Raw genomic sequence first — 13,666 nt, 5'->3', positions numbered from 1 at the left:
ACACAGAGGGTGGTGAATGTCTGGAACAAGCTGCCAGAAGCAGTAGTAGAGGCGGCTACAATCTTTTAAAAAGCATTTATACAGTTACATGGGTAAGATGGGTATAGAGGGATATGGGCCAAATGCGGCCACTGGGACTAACTTAATGTAAAATTTGGGCATCGTGGACATGTTGGGCCTAAGGGCCTGTTTCCATGCTGTAAGCTCCTATGACTCTAATTTATACCAATGACTTGCATGAAGGGACAGAAGGTATGGTTGCTAAATTTTCTAACTACATCAAGATAGGTAGGAAAGTAAATTGGGAAAAAGTTACAAAGAATGGGCAAAGTGAATGGGCAAAGATTTGGAAAATGGAGTATAATGTGGGTATATGTAGTTCAGAGTATATCACACATTGCTGTGGCTCTGGAGTCACACATAGACCAGACCAGGTTACAATTGCTCTCCCTGAAGGACTGGAGCAGAAGCATGGAGCAGACATTTTGAAGCATTATGAATGAAACTTGTCACACGTAGAAACCAGCTTCATCTCTACGTAGTTCCAAGATATAAAATCTACAACAGAGATCTGAGAAGTCAAGAGGCACTCAGTTTAACAACTCATCCTAAAAACAGCACCTCCAACAGCTGACATTTCAGCCTTGATCTTTGTGTCTAGGTCCTGGAGTGGGACTTGAAGCCACAACTTTCTGGTACTGAGGTTCGAGCACCATCAGCTGACCCACAGCTGACACCTCAAGATTTTTGCCCAATTTCCCAGTGCAACCAATCCATTTGGAGGACCAAAAACCTCTTCTCTATCTCCCTAAATAAGATACATAGGAACAGGAGACCATTCAGCTCTTCAAGCCTTTTCTTCCACTCCATTAAAACTGCTTCTTCTGCATCCTTGCACATCTTGGCTCTGAGACAATGCTGTGCCTTTAAGAAATGTATTTGTGTCATGTTTCTTGTGAGGGAGATTTAACTCTATTTAAATGGTATTGATTTGTCTGCAACCAGCAGTCCACGTGCTGGTAGAGCAGAAGGATAATTATTGGGGTGTTTGTCTGAATTTAAGCTAATACATTTTTGTTATTTTTATGGTTTCCAGAGTCGGGTTTAATTAGGTTGATTGACAAGAAAGAAAGAGCCATATGAATGTTCTTATGAATGGGTGGAGCTAGGCTTGCAGAGTGACAAGCAGGCAATTGCTGTTTGACTTTAAGAAGGAGCAGCAGCTCTTTTTCTCTCTCTCTCTCCCTTGAAATTGAAGTCTGGGACCAGCTAGAAAATTGGCATCTCTCTCCAGAGGTCTGCAAAAAAGACAAGAGGTGTTTTCTCCCTCCCTCCCTCCTGCTCTCTCTCTCTCCGGAGTTCTGCTGTGTGAAGACAGGTCTTTCCGTAGAGGCTGCTGTTTGAGAGTCAGAAGACAGGTTTTTCTCTGTATCTCTGACAAGGTGTGTTAAAAGGCTGGAAGACTAACAAGTCACATAAGCCTGTGTGTTTTTGCTAACTGATTCTGAAGAGGAATTGAAGGCCATGAGGAATATAGCTTAAATTGGAACTAATAGAGATAGGTTAGCAGTTAAGAATTATACCTTGTTATTTCAATTGGTGAAAGCTATGCTTTTTTGTTACAGTTAATCTGTATCCTTAAATATAATTTGTTTTAATAAAAGCTTACTAGTGAGTCAATAGAATCACAGTTGGACACCTTCTGTCACCTTATCCTCACCCAAAATGCCACAATCAAATATAGTTGGGATCTAGGCTAATTTCATTATGTAGCTTGAAGTTTCTGATCTGGTCCCAACAACCCTTAAAACCCTGACAAAAATCTATCACTCATAGCTAGGAAATCTTTCCATGAATTTTCAAGCCCTTTTCGGGTATGCACGTTCCAGCTTTCCAATAATCTGGATGTAAAGGACTGCTTCTTGGCATCAGCCCTGAACAGCTTCACTTTCACGTTTGGATTGCTGGGTAAGACGTTAGCTGTAGTTTTAGCCCAAGTGAGTTATTGCACATCCCTGCACATTTTTCACCTCAGGAGTAAAGGATTCAGGAAAGTGGTTCATGTTGACTGGAGATCTGGTGACAGATAAATGGGTGAGAGGACCCAATCTATTCACCTCAGCAGAACTGTCACAGGAACGGTGTAGAGATTTGATTTGACGGGCAGTGACATTGTTCAAACAGTAACATTCCCATGGGCTCCGGTGGAGAGTTCCGACCTGATGAGCAGAAATTGCCTTTGTGTCTCCAAACTACCACAGCATAAGAAAGTGTACTAATAAAATCAATGGCCTGCTCGCTCACTCTCTCTCTTTATCGTACTTGTTCCTTCCTTCTTGCATCTTTTTCTTTCATTTTCTCTCTCTCTCTATTTCGTTCTATTTGAGTGTTACCTGCTGGGCAAATAGACAATGCTGGAAATATCCAGCATACCTGGCATTATCACCCCATAGTATTCAATGGCATCCACTGTACCACACTCTCTGCCGCACTGCACTCCATGCCCCATCCCACTCGCTGCCCAGCCCCTCTTGCCTCCGTGCCCTTGTCACTGCTCCACTCTCGCCCCCACATCCCTCTTGCCCCCATGCCCCCTCCTGCTGCCACGCCCTCTCTTGCCGCTGTAGCCCTCTCTTACTGCCATGCCCTTCTCTTGACACCGTGCCCCTCTCACGCCGCCACGTCCCTCTCTTGCCACCGCACCCCTCTTGCCACCATGCCCCATCGGGTACTGAGTTTCCACCTGATGGCCTCTTTGGGGTTTTGCTCCTCTGGCCCACTCTGAGGAAGCACTCAGGGACAATTCCCCAAAGCATTCCCACTATCAGACCTGACCCGGGAATCGGATAACCACCTGTTTCAGAGAGGCAGCTGGTCAATGAATCTCATGAAAGCCCCAGTTAGGAGGGAGATTGCAATCCCAAAGGCATTTTGCTGCCAGCTCTTTGGTCCTCCTGCCACACAGAGGAACTGCCAGCTCACTGGAGGCAGCTTCCCTGCGGCAGGATGGGGTGGGAGGGCCATGGGAAAAGGTGCCAATGGAGCCAGACAACCAAAACCTCAAAGAGGAGGCAATTCAGTACCCGGTCCCACTGGAGGGAATTCCCCTCCACTCCCCAGGACTGACTTCTTCTTTACGCCTCTAAATGTCCAGGGATGACCTCCAGTGTCTCCGTGATCTCATGGGCTCCAGCCAGCTTTAGCAGTGCCATCCACTCCCCTCTCAGATGCCAAGTCTCTGTAGCTGCTAGCTGTCTGAATGGGTGCCAGGAACCCTCCTGCCATCCTTAAAGAATGGCAACCCAGAGGAGGCCAATTAGGAGGCTTCTCTGAGAAGCTTTGCTGAAGCTGGTTCCTGCACAGCGACTGCGGGAGCCCCATTGAAACCCAACATCAGGTCCTGAAGCCCAGGGCCAGGCAAGCCCATTGAAAGCAGCTTTCAGACCTACTCAGAACATCTCAGCTGTTCAGTGAGACCCTCCCCACTCATACATTGGTAAAGCCCCTCACAATCACATCTTCCTAACAATATTCTCCAATCCTTCCACTCCATCTCCTCAAAAATTGGGATTAGGACTCACTTCATCCAGCATTCCTGAGCTCTCCCATAGCACATACATTATACATTCATACATACATACATACAGTACAGAAGGAGGCCATTCAGCCCATTGAGTCTGCACCGACCACAATTCCACCCAGGCCCTATCCCTATAATTGCATTCATTTACCCAACTAATCCCCTTGACACCTAAGGGGCAATTTAGCATGGCCAATCCACCTAATCCCCGCACATCTTTGGACTGTGGGAGGAAACCCACACAGAAACGGGGAGAACGAATGAAGTTACTGTGAAAACCCCCTAGTCGCCACACTCTGGTGCCTGTTCAGGTACACAGAGGGAGAATTTGGCACGGCAATGCACCAAACCAGCATGTCTTTCAGACTGTGGGAGGAAACCAGAGCACCCGGAGGAAACCCATGCAGACACAGTGAGAACATGTAAACTCCACACAAACAGTGACCTAAGCCAGGAATCGAACCCTGGTGCTATGAGGCAGCAGTGCTAAGCACTGTGCCACCGGGCCATCATCCTGAAGTTTTCCAATCGCACACTCCATGTTCACATTGTCACATCACTCAATAGGTCAACCCTAAAGAATATCCCCTACTGGATACACACCACACAACCCCTGGGACATGTTGTTGGATCACACACCCCCAGGATATATTGTTGGACCACTTATTCCTTGGGATCTATTACTGGTTCAGAGATTCCCTGGAAACCAATACTGGATCCTAATTCCCTGGAATCCAGTACTGGATCCTCATTCGCTGGGATCCAGTACTGGATCACATACTAACCAGGATCTATGACTGAATAAAGAACAAAGAAAATTACAACACAGGAACAGGTCCTTTGGCCCGCTGTGCCTGCACTGACCAAAAATGTCTGACTGGATCATGTATTTCCTAGGGTCTAAGCCTGGATCCAACCATCTTTTCCTTTTCACTTCCCTCCTTGATCATTACTAATGATTCCTGATAAATGGAATGGAGTCAATGTCAAAGAGTCATAGAATCTACAGTGCAGACAGAAGGAGGCCATTCAGCCCATCAAGTCTGCACCGACCACAATCCCACCCAGGCCCTATCCCCATACCCTACATAGTTACCTACTAATCACTCCAAACTACACATCCCGGGATACTAAGGGGCAATTTAGCATGGCCAATCCACCTAACCTGCACATCTTTGGATTGTGGGAGGAAACTGGAGCACCTGGAGGAAACCCGCGTAGACACAGGGAGAATGTGTAAACTCATATCATCCTACAGTGCAGAAGGAGACCATTTGGCATATCAAGTCTGCACCCAGGCCCTACCCCCATAGCCCCATGCCTTTACCCTAGCCAATCCCCCTGACACTAATGGTCAATTTAGCATGGCCAATCCACCTAACCCACACATCTTTGCAATGAGAGAGGAAACCAGAGCTTTCGGAGGAAACCCACACAGACACGGAGAGAACAAATGAAGTTACTGTGAAAATCCCCCAGTCACCACACTCCGGCGCCTGTTTGGATACACTGGAGAATTTAGCACGGCCAATGCACCTCGCCAGCAATTCATTCGGACTGTGGGAGGAAACCGGAGCAGCCAGAGGAAACACACGCAGACATGGGGAGAACACGCAGACTCCGCACAGATAGTGACCCAAGCCAGGAATCGAACCTGGGTCCCTGGCGCGGTGAGGCAGCAGTGCTAACCACTGTGCCACCCAATATCTGGAGAATGCAGATATAGTCATAGAAATCGGCCAAGTAACCTGATGTTGGGAGGTTGTTGTAACTGGAGACTCTAAGCGCTTGTTCCCTGGAGCGTCGTTTGCTGTGTGGCATTCTCCTACACATCAGGAGCTGTCAATTGCAATTATTTCCACTCTAGTATAATCAGATAATGAGTCTGAATCAAAGTTGCAGCAGCAAGCTAGAACAGGAGACAGGCACGGAATCAGAACTGACAGCTGGGAATGTTAGCAATGGTGCAACACACTGCACCAATCAGCATCATCCCGAATCTGACACAGGAGGAATTTGAAATGGATTTGTTTGCTGCCGGACTCGTCCCTGTTGACTGAACAGATAGACATTGGTACCCCTTGGGGAACTCCCTATCTGTGGGCCAAATTCATCCAACCTGGCATCTTAGAAACGAAGAGAGCTTGAGAACTTGAGGCAGAATTAAATCTTGGATAAGAGGGATGTGTTCAGAAACTTCTGCAGCTACATCCTTATGGTTTATCATATAATCAATTCGATTTGCAAACCATTATTCTATATATAAACCACCCAAACCCCTCAATTACATTCCAGTCTGTAACTCACTCCCGGGTATCTGTTATTCTATATATAAACCACCCCGAACCCCTCGATTAGATTCCAGTCTGTAACTCACTCCCGGGTATCTGTTATTCTATATATAAACCACCCCGAACCCCTCGATTAGATTCCAGTCTGTAACTCACTCCCGGGTATCTGTTATTCTATATATAAACCACCCCGAACCCCTCGATTAGATTCCAGTCTGTAACTCACTCCCGGGTATCTGTTATTCTATATATAAACCACCCCGAACCCCTCGATTAGATTCCAGTCTGTAACTCACTCCCGGGTATCTGTTATTCTATATATAAACCACCCCAAACCCCTCGATTAGATTCCAGTCTGTAATTCACTCCCGGGTATCCATTATTCTATATATAAACCACCCAAACCCCTCGATTAGATTCCAGTCTGTAACTCACTCCCGGGTATCTGTTATTCTATATATAAACCACCCCAAACCCCTCGATTAGATTCCAGTCTGTAACTCACTCCCGGGTATCCATTATTCTATATATAAACCACCCAAACCCCTCGATTAGATTCCAGTCTGTAACTCACTCCCGGGTATCCATTATTCTATATATAAACCACCCAAACCCCTCGATTAGATTCCAGACTGTAACTCACTCCCGGGTATCTGTTATTCTATATATAAACCACCCAAACCCCTCGATTAGATTCCAGTCTGTAACTCACTCCCGGGTATCTGTTATTCTATATATAAACCACCCAAACCCCTCGATTAGATTCCAGTCTGTAACTCACTCCCGGGTATCTGTTATTCTATATATAAACCACCCAAACCCCTCGATTAGATTCCAGACTGTAACTCACTCCCGGGTATCTGTTATTCTATATATAAACCACCCAAACCCCTCGATTAGATTCCAGACTGTAACTCACTCCCGGGTATCTGTTATTCTATATATAAACCACCCAAACCCCTCGATTAGATTCCAGTCTGTAACTCACTCCCGGGTATCTGTTATTCTATATATAAACCACCCCGAACCCCTCGATTAGATTCCAGTCTGTAACTCACTCCCGGGTATCTGTTATTCTATATATAAACCACCCCGAACCCCTCGATTAGATTCCAGTCTGTAACTCACTCCCGGGTATCTGTTATTCTATATATAAACCACCCAAACCCCTCGATTAGATTCCAGACTGTAACTCACTCCCGGGTATCTGTTATTCTATATATAAACCACCCAAACCCCTCGATTAGATTCCAGACTGTAACTCACTCCCGGGTATCTGTTATTCTATATATAAACCACCCAAACCCCTCGATTAGATTCCAGTCTGTAACTCACTCCCGGGTATCTGTTATTCTATATATAAACCACCCAAACCCCTCGATTACATTCCAGTCTGTAACTCACTCCCGGGTATCCATTATTCGATATATAAACCACCCCAAACCCCTCGATTAGATTCCACACTGTAACTCACTCCTGGGTATCTGTTATTCTATATATAAATCACCCAAACCCCTTGATCAGATTCCAGTCTGTAACTCACTCCCGGGTATCTGTTATTCTATAATAAACCACCCAAACCCCTCGATTAGATTCCAGTCTGTAACTCACTCCCGGGTATCTGTTATTCTATATATAAACCACCCAAACCCCTCGATTAGATTCCAGTCTGTAATTCACTCCCCAGTATCCATTATCCTATTCATTAACTACCTGAAGCCCTCAATTAGATTCCAGTCTGTAACTCACTCACTATTCATGTCCATACTCTACCACAAGTGGAGTCACTTTTGAGATTAAACCTTTATACATGTTCCAAGAGGTGGCATTGAATATTAAGAGTCTCTTGAACACAGGGTTGCTGATGATGAGCTTTACACCCGTACTGCATCCAGCAAATCTACTTTAATAGACAGTGACAATACTGTCAATGGATAGCTTCCCTTACACACACTTTCCCCTTTCCAGTCTCTCGTTTGAACTGTTCTTTCTCATTGTGTCTTTGCAACACACTTCAATACGTTTCCTTGTGTATGAAACATTAAGTGGTGATCTCACTGAGATGTTGAAGATCAGAGAGGGTTGATAGGACGAGTGGAGAGGTGCGAGTATCCAGAATAAGACCAATGAGAGGTGATATCAGGAAATAATTCTTCATATAAAGGGAAGTAGAAATTTGTAACTCTCTCTCTCAGAAAGGTCAGAAAGTTCTAGAACATAGAACAGTACAGCACAATACAGGCCCTTCGACCCTCAATTTTGTGCCAAGTTATGTCCAAACCCATGATCAAGCTATCCCCAATCCCTATCATTCTGGTGTGCTCCATGTGTCCATCCAATAACCACTTGAAAGTTCCTAAAGTGTCCGACTCCACTATCACAGCAGGCAGTCCATTCCACGCCCCAACTGCTCTGAGTGAAGAACCTACCTTGGACATCCCTCCTATATCTCCCGCCATGAACGTTATAGTTACACCCCCTAGTAGCAGCTACATCCACCCGAGGAAATAGTCTCTGAATGTCCACTCTATCTATCCCCGTCATCATCTTATAAACCTCTATTAAGTCGCCTCTCATCCTCCTCTGCTCTAAAGAGAAAAGCCCCAGTTCCCTCAACCTTTCCTGATAAGACCTACCCTCCAAACCAGGCAGCATCCAGGTAAATCTCCTCTGCACTCTCTCCAATGCTTCCACATCCTTCTTATAGTGAGGTGACCAGAACTGCCCATTCCTAATTGCCCTTGAGAAGGTGATGGTGAGCTGCTTTCATGAACCGCAGCATGAACTGAAGTCAGGATGGTGAGCGACTTGAAGATAGTGATGTCCCCATGTATCAGCTGCTCTTGTCCTTCTAGCTAGAAGAGGTTGTGGTTTGGAAGGTGCTGTTGAAGGAGACTTGTTGAGTTCTTGCAGTGCATCTTGCAGATAGTACACAGTGCTAATGAGTGTCAGTGGTGGAAGAAGGTGGTGAATGAGGTGCTAATTAAATGGGCTGCTTTGTCCTGGATGGTTGAGCTGCTTGACTGTTACTGGAGCTGTGCCCATGCAGGTAAGTGGGGAGTATTCCATCAGACTCTTGACTTGTTTCTTGTAGATGGTGGACAGGGTTTGGGGAATCAGGAGGTGAATTATTCACCACAGAATTCCCAGCCTCTGACCTGCTCTGGTAACATCAGTATTTATATGGTTAGTCCAGTTCAGTTTCTGGTCAATGTTACCCCCCAGGATGTTGATGATAAGAGGCTCAGCGATGGTGCTGGGGCTTAACATCCTGAGAGCACCTTCACCACAGCAGCTCATCACTACCTTCTCAATGGCAATGAGGAACAGGCAATAAGTGCTGGTCAGCCAGCGATACCCATGTCCCACGAATGAATAAATACAGATTTGTGTGTGCTAATTTACTGTTGATGAATGGATAAGATGTTTTTAGTAATTGCTTAAGGCAGACTCGGCTAAACAAAAATTAAGCTCCTGACCCTTATAATTTATCACTGGAACAACAGTGTCTAAAATGTACATGAAGAAGATGGTGCAGTAAGGCAGGATTGATGAAATCAGAGCTTTCAATTAGGAGATAACAAGTTGCATCTAATCAGTAAACGGTTATAGTACAGAAACAGGCCATTTGACCCATTGAGTCTGTGCAGGCTCTCTGAAGATGCAGTTCACCCAGTGCCACTTCTCCCCATAATTCTGCACATTCTCCCAGTTCAGATCATTGTCTAATTTTCTCTCAAATACTTTGATGAACCAATCTGCACCACAATCTCAGACGGCACATTCCAGATCCTCGCTGTGTGAAAAAGATTCTCCTCATAGAGTCATAGAGGTTTACAGCATGGACACAGGCCCTTCGGCCCAACTTGTCCATGCCACCCTTTTTTTTAAACCTCTAAACTAATCCCAATTGCCCCCATTTGGCCCATATCCCTCTATACCCATTGTACCCATGTAACTATCTAAATGCTTTTTAAAAGATAAAATTGTACCCGCCTCTACTACTACCTCTGGCAGCTTGTTCCAGACACTCACCACCCTCTGTGTGAAAAAATTGCCCCTCTGGACACTTTTGTATTTCTCCTCTGTCAGCTTAAACCTGTGCCCTCTAGTTTTAGACTCCCCTAGCTTTGGGAAAAGATATTGACTATCTTCCTTGTCTATGTTCCTCATTATTTTATAGACCCCTTTATCTCATCTCATCATCATCTCCATTGCTTACTTTGCCAATAGCTTAAATCTGCTCATTCTCAGTCCTTCCACTAGCGAAGGTAGTTTTCATAGAATCCCTGCAGTGCAGCAGAGGCCATTTGGCTCATTGAGTCTGCATCAACACTCTGACAGAATATCTTACCCAGGCCCACCAATACTGCGCCCCCCCTCCCCAACATCCCTACAACACCGTACATTTACCACGGCTAATTCATCTAACCTATCATCTTTGGACACTAAGGAGCTATCCACCTAACCCACACAACCCTGCAGTGTCTGAGGAAACCCAGAGGAAACCCACGCAGACACAGGGAGAACATGCAAACTCCAGGCCATCACCCAAGGTCGGAATTGAACCCGGTTCACTAGCGCTGTGAGGCACCAGTGCTAACCACTGTGCCACATTGCCACCCCATTTCCCTATCTAGTCTGTCTGGACACCTCATGGTTTTGATCTCGCTAATAAATCTCCTCTCAGCCTTCTCTTCTCCAAGGAAAACATTCCTGACTTCCTGATATATTTCAGAAACAATCACCATCAACATGACTGAGAACTTATTAATGCCACAACACACGTCTGCAGGAACAGATTCAGGTCTGGTGAAGTGATAACTAAAGACCACACGGTGGGGTGTTAGGCTGTAAGGTGGACAGTCAAGTGCAGATTTAAACAGTAACCTCATTGAGACAGCAGGGTAAATATCTCAATCACTCCCACTTTTCTAATGCAATATTCCCATATCCAGCATCAAGGAGCCCTAGCAAAACTGGAGTCAATGGGAGTCAGGGGATAAATTTCCACTGGTAGGAGTCATACCTGGCACAAAGGAAAATGGTTGTGATGGTTGGAGGTCAATCATCTCAGCTCAGGACATCACTGCAGGAGTCCCTCAGGATAGTGTCCTAGGGCCAACCATCTTCAGCTGCCTCATCAAGACCTTCCCTCCAACATAAGGTCAGAAGTGGGGATGTTCGCCGATGATTGCACAATGTTCAGCACCATTCGTGACTCCTCAGATACTGAAGCAGCTCATATTCAAATGCAGCAAGATCTGGGTAATATCCAGGCTTGGGCTGATAAGTAGCAAATGAAGTTCCAGGCAATGACTATCTCCATCCAGACAGAATTTAACCATCTCTTGACTTTTAATGGCATCACCATCGCTGAATCCCCCCACCATCAACATCCTGGTGTTACCATTGACCAAAAACTAAACTGGACTAGCCACAGAAATATTGTGGCTACAGCAGCAGCAGGTCAGAGGCTAGGAATACTCATCTTCTGACTCCTCAAAGGCTGCCCATTGTTCACAAGGCAAGTCAGGAGTGTGATGGAATACTCCGCACTTGTCTGGATGGGTGCAGCTCCAGCAACACTCAAGAAGCTTGACACCATCCAGGACAAAGCAGCCCGCTTGATTTCTACCCCATCCACCACCTTCACTATTCACTCCCTGCACTACTGACATACATTAGCTGTGTATACCATCTACAAGATGCACTGCAGCAACTCACCAAGGCTCCTTTGGCAGCACCTTCCAAACACACAACTTCTACTATCTAAAAGGACAAGAGCAGCAGATGCCTGGAAACACCACCACCTGTAAGTTCCCCTCCAAGTCACTCACTATCCTGACTTGGAAACTGTTCCTTCACTATTCCTTCAATCCACCTTCTGAAGGGTAATTAAGGATGGGCATTAAATGCTGACCTTGCCAGCGATGCCCACATCCCGTGAGCAAATAAAAAAGGAATATTCCCACTCTCCCTGCATGTGAACAATTCCCTACTCCCTGTCCTTGCAATATTCCCTACTCCCTGTCCTTGCAATATTCCCACCCCCTGTCCTTGCAATATTCCCATTCCCTGTCCTTGCAATATTCCCACTCCCTGTGCTTGCAATATTCCCCACTCCCTGTCCTTGCAATATTCCCATTCTCTGTCCTTGCAACATTCCCACTCTCTGTCCTTGCAATATTCCCTACTCCCTGTCCTTGCAATATTCCCATTCCCTGTCCTTGCAATATTCCCTACTCCCTGTCCTTGCAATATTCCCACTCCCTGTCCTTGCAATATTCCCACCCCCTGTCCTTGCAATATTCCCACTCCCTGTCCTTGCAATATTCCCACCCCCTGTCCTTGCAATATTCCCACTCCCTGTCCTTGCAATATTCCCACTCTCTGTCCTTGCAATATTCCCACTCCCTGTGCTTGCAATATTCCCCACTCCCTGTCCTTGCAATATTCCCTACTCCCTGTCCTTGCAACATTCCCACTCTCTGTCCTTGCAATATTCCCTACTCCCTGTCCTTGCAATATTCCCATTCCCTGTCCTTGCAATATTCCCATTCCCTGATGTGAAACATTCTCCTACTCTACATGAAATGTTCCCATTCCCTCTTCCTGGATCATTCCCATTCCCTGCAGCTGCTGAGTTTACAGCCATTATGTCTCCTCAGATGTGATCTGCATTTCAAATTTGAGTAAATATACTTTTGGCACAAGTGGCACCATTTAAGGGTTGATTGTGTGGGGCATAATTGATTTGTCATTGACAGGTTGTTTCAAACAGAGTGTGAGATGAATGTTAAAAGAGACATAATTAAATGAACACAATGCACAGACGGCGAGGATTGGGGGCGCTGAGCACTGTTTGACCGGGATATAAGTTGCTCCAGTGTCGAAATTATTAAACTACATCAGCATCAACAAGGCTCTCTTAAGCAAGCTCAATGACATTAAGTAAGCTGCAGACTGCATCCTTACCTGGGTAACTGGCTGACTCTTGGCAACCTTCTTTAAATACCTGTTGTTCTCATGGTATTTGGGTATAGTGGGCAGCAGTCACTAATAGCAACGATGTCAAACCAATGTGCACTGATCATCATTTCTCTCTCTCTCTCTCCGCCTCTCACTCTCTTCCATTTCACCGACTCTCTTTCTCTCTCTCTCTCTCCACTATTCTAAGATCTCAAACAATTGCCAATCAAGGACTCGCCTACCTGTCTCCATGATTGGTCTGTCTCGTTGGCATCACCTCCGCATTCGGCCAACCGCAGACCGACTGGGTGATGTCACCACATCACTGGCCCGTGTTCCTCTTCATTCTTATTTGCCATTTGGAACTAACTGGTGGAAATGGAGGAGAGGGGAGTGTTCGAATAGGGCTATGGTTACTAGGCAACCAGCTGAGGTGAAGGAGGCAGCCTCTCTAACAAGCGTGTTTAGATGCTGCCTCGGGTTTCTCTTTCATTAATCATGTGTCAAACGGGCCGTGTTACTCTGGTTACTCAGCCTTTTAATCCCACGATGGAGGGGCTCTTGGCTGGGGAAGTGGGAAGATGTTTGAACAGAGAGATTCAAATGCTCTCAGGCCGGGCAGCGTGCCGCTGTTGTGTGGGGGTGTTTGCAATGCTGGGGAGGGAAGCTAATTTATCAAATGTATTCATAAACCCTCTTCAGCACAAACAAATTCTCCAAAGTTCAGTGAGTGACTCCTGTACAGCACAATGTGGGTGTGTCCTATTTAAAATTCATCAGAATATTCTGTCTTTTTTGGACCTGTTTTTCTTTTGGACTTGTC

General features: G+C 45.8%; 1 protein-coding gene across 1 annotated transcript in view; it reads right to left on the bottom strand.

The window, feature by feature from the left end:
* Positions 1-12,872, bottom strand: part of lrrc24 (leucine rich repeat containing 24) — a 43,963-nt gene extending 31,091 nt beyond the window's left edge. Inside the window, exon 1 of the mRNA XM_080182705.1 lies at positions 12,850-12,872. The gene's annotated coding sequence lies outside the window, so the exon portion shown is untranslated. The remainder of the gene's footprint in view (positions 1-12,849) is intronic.
* Positions 12,873-13,666: the final 794 nt, after the last annotated feature.

The sequence above is a fragment of the Carcharhinus amblyrhynchos genome, unplaced genomic scaffold (genome assembly GCF_965287045.1).
Source record: "Carcharhinus amblyrhynchos unplaced genomic scaffold, sCarAmb.v2.hapA scaffold_81, whole genome shotgun sequence".
NCBI lineage: Eukaryota > Metazoa > Chordata > Chondrichthyes > Carcharhiniformes > Carcharhinidae > Carcharhinus > Carcharhinus amblyrhynchos.
Note: the sequence above shows the minus strand (reverse complement) of the source record. Positions and strands in the feature narration are given on the sequence as shown.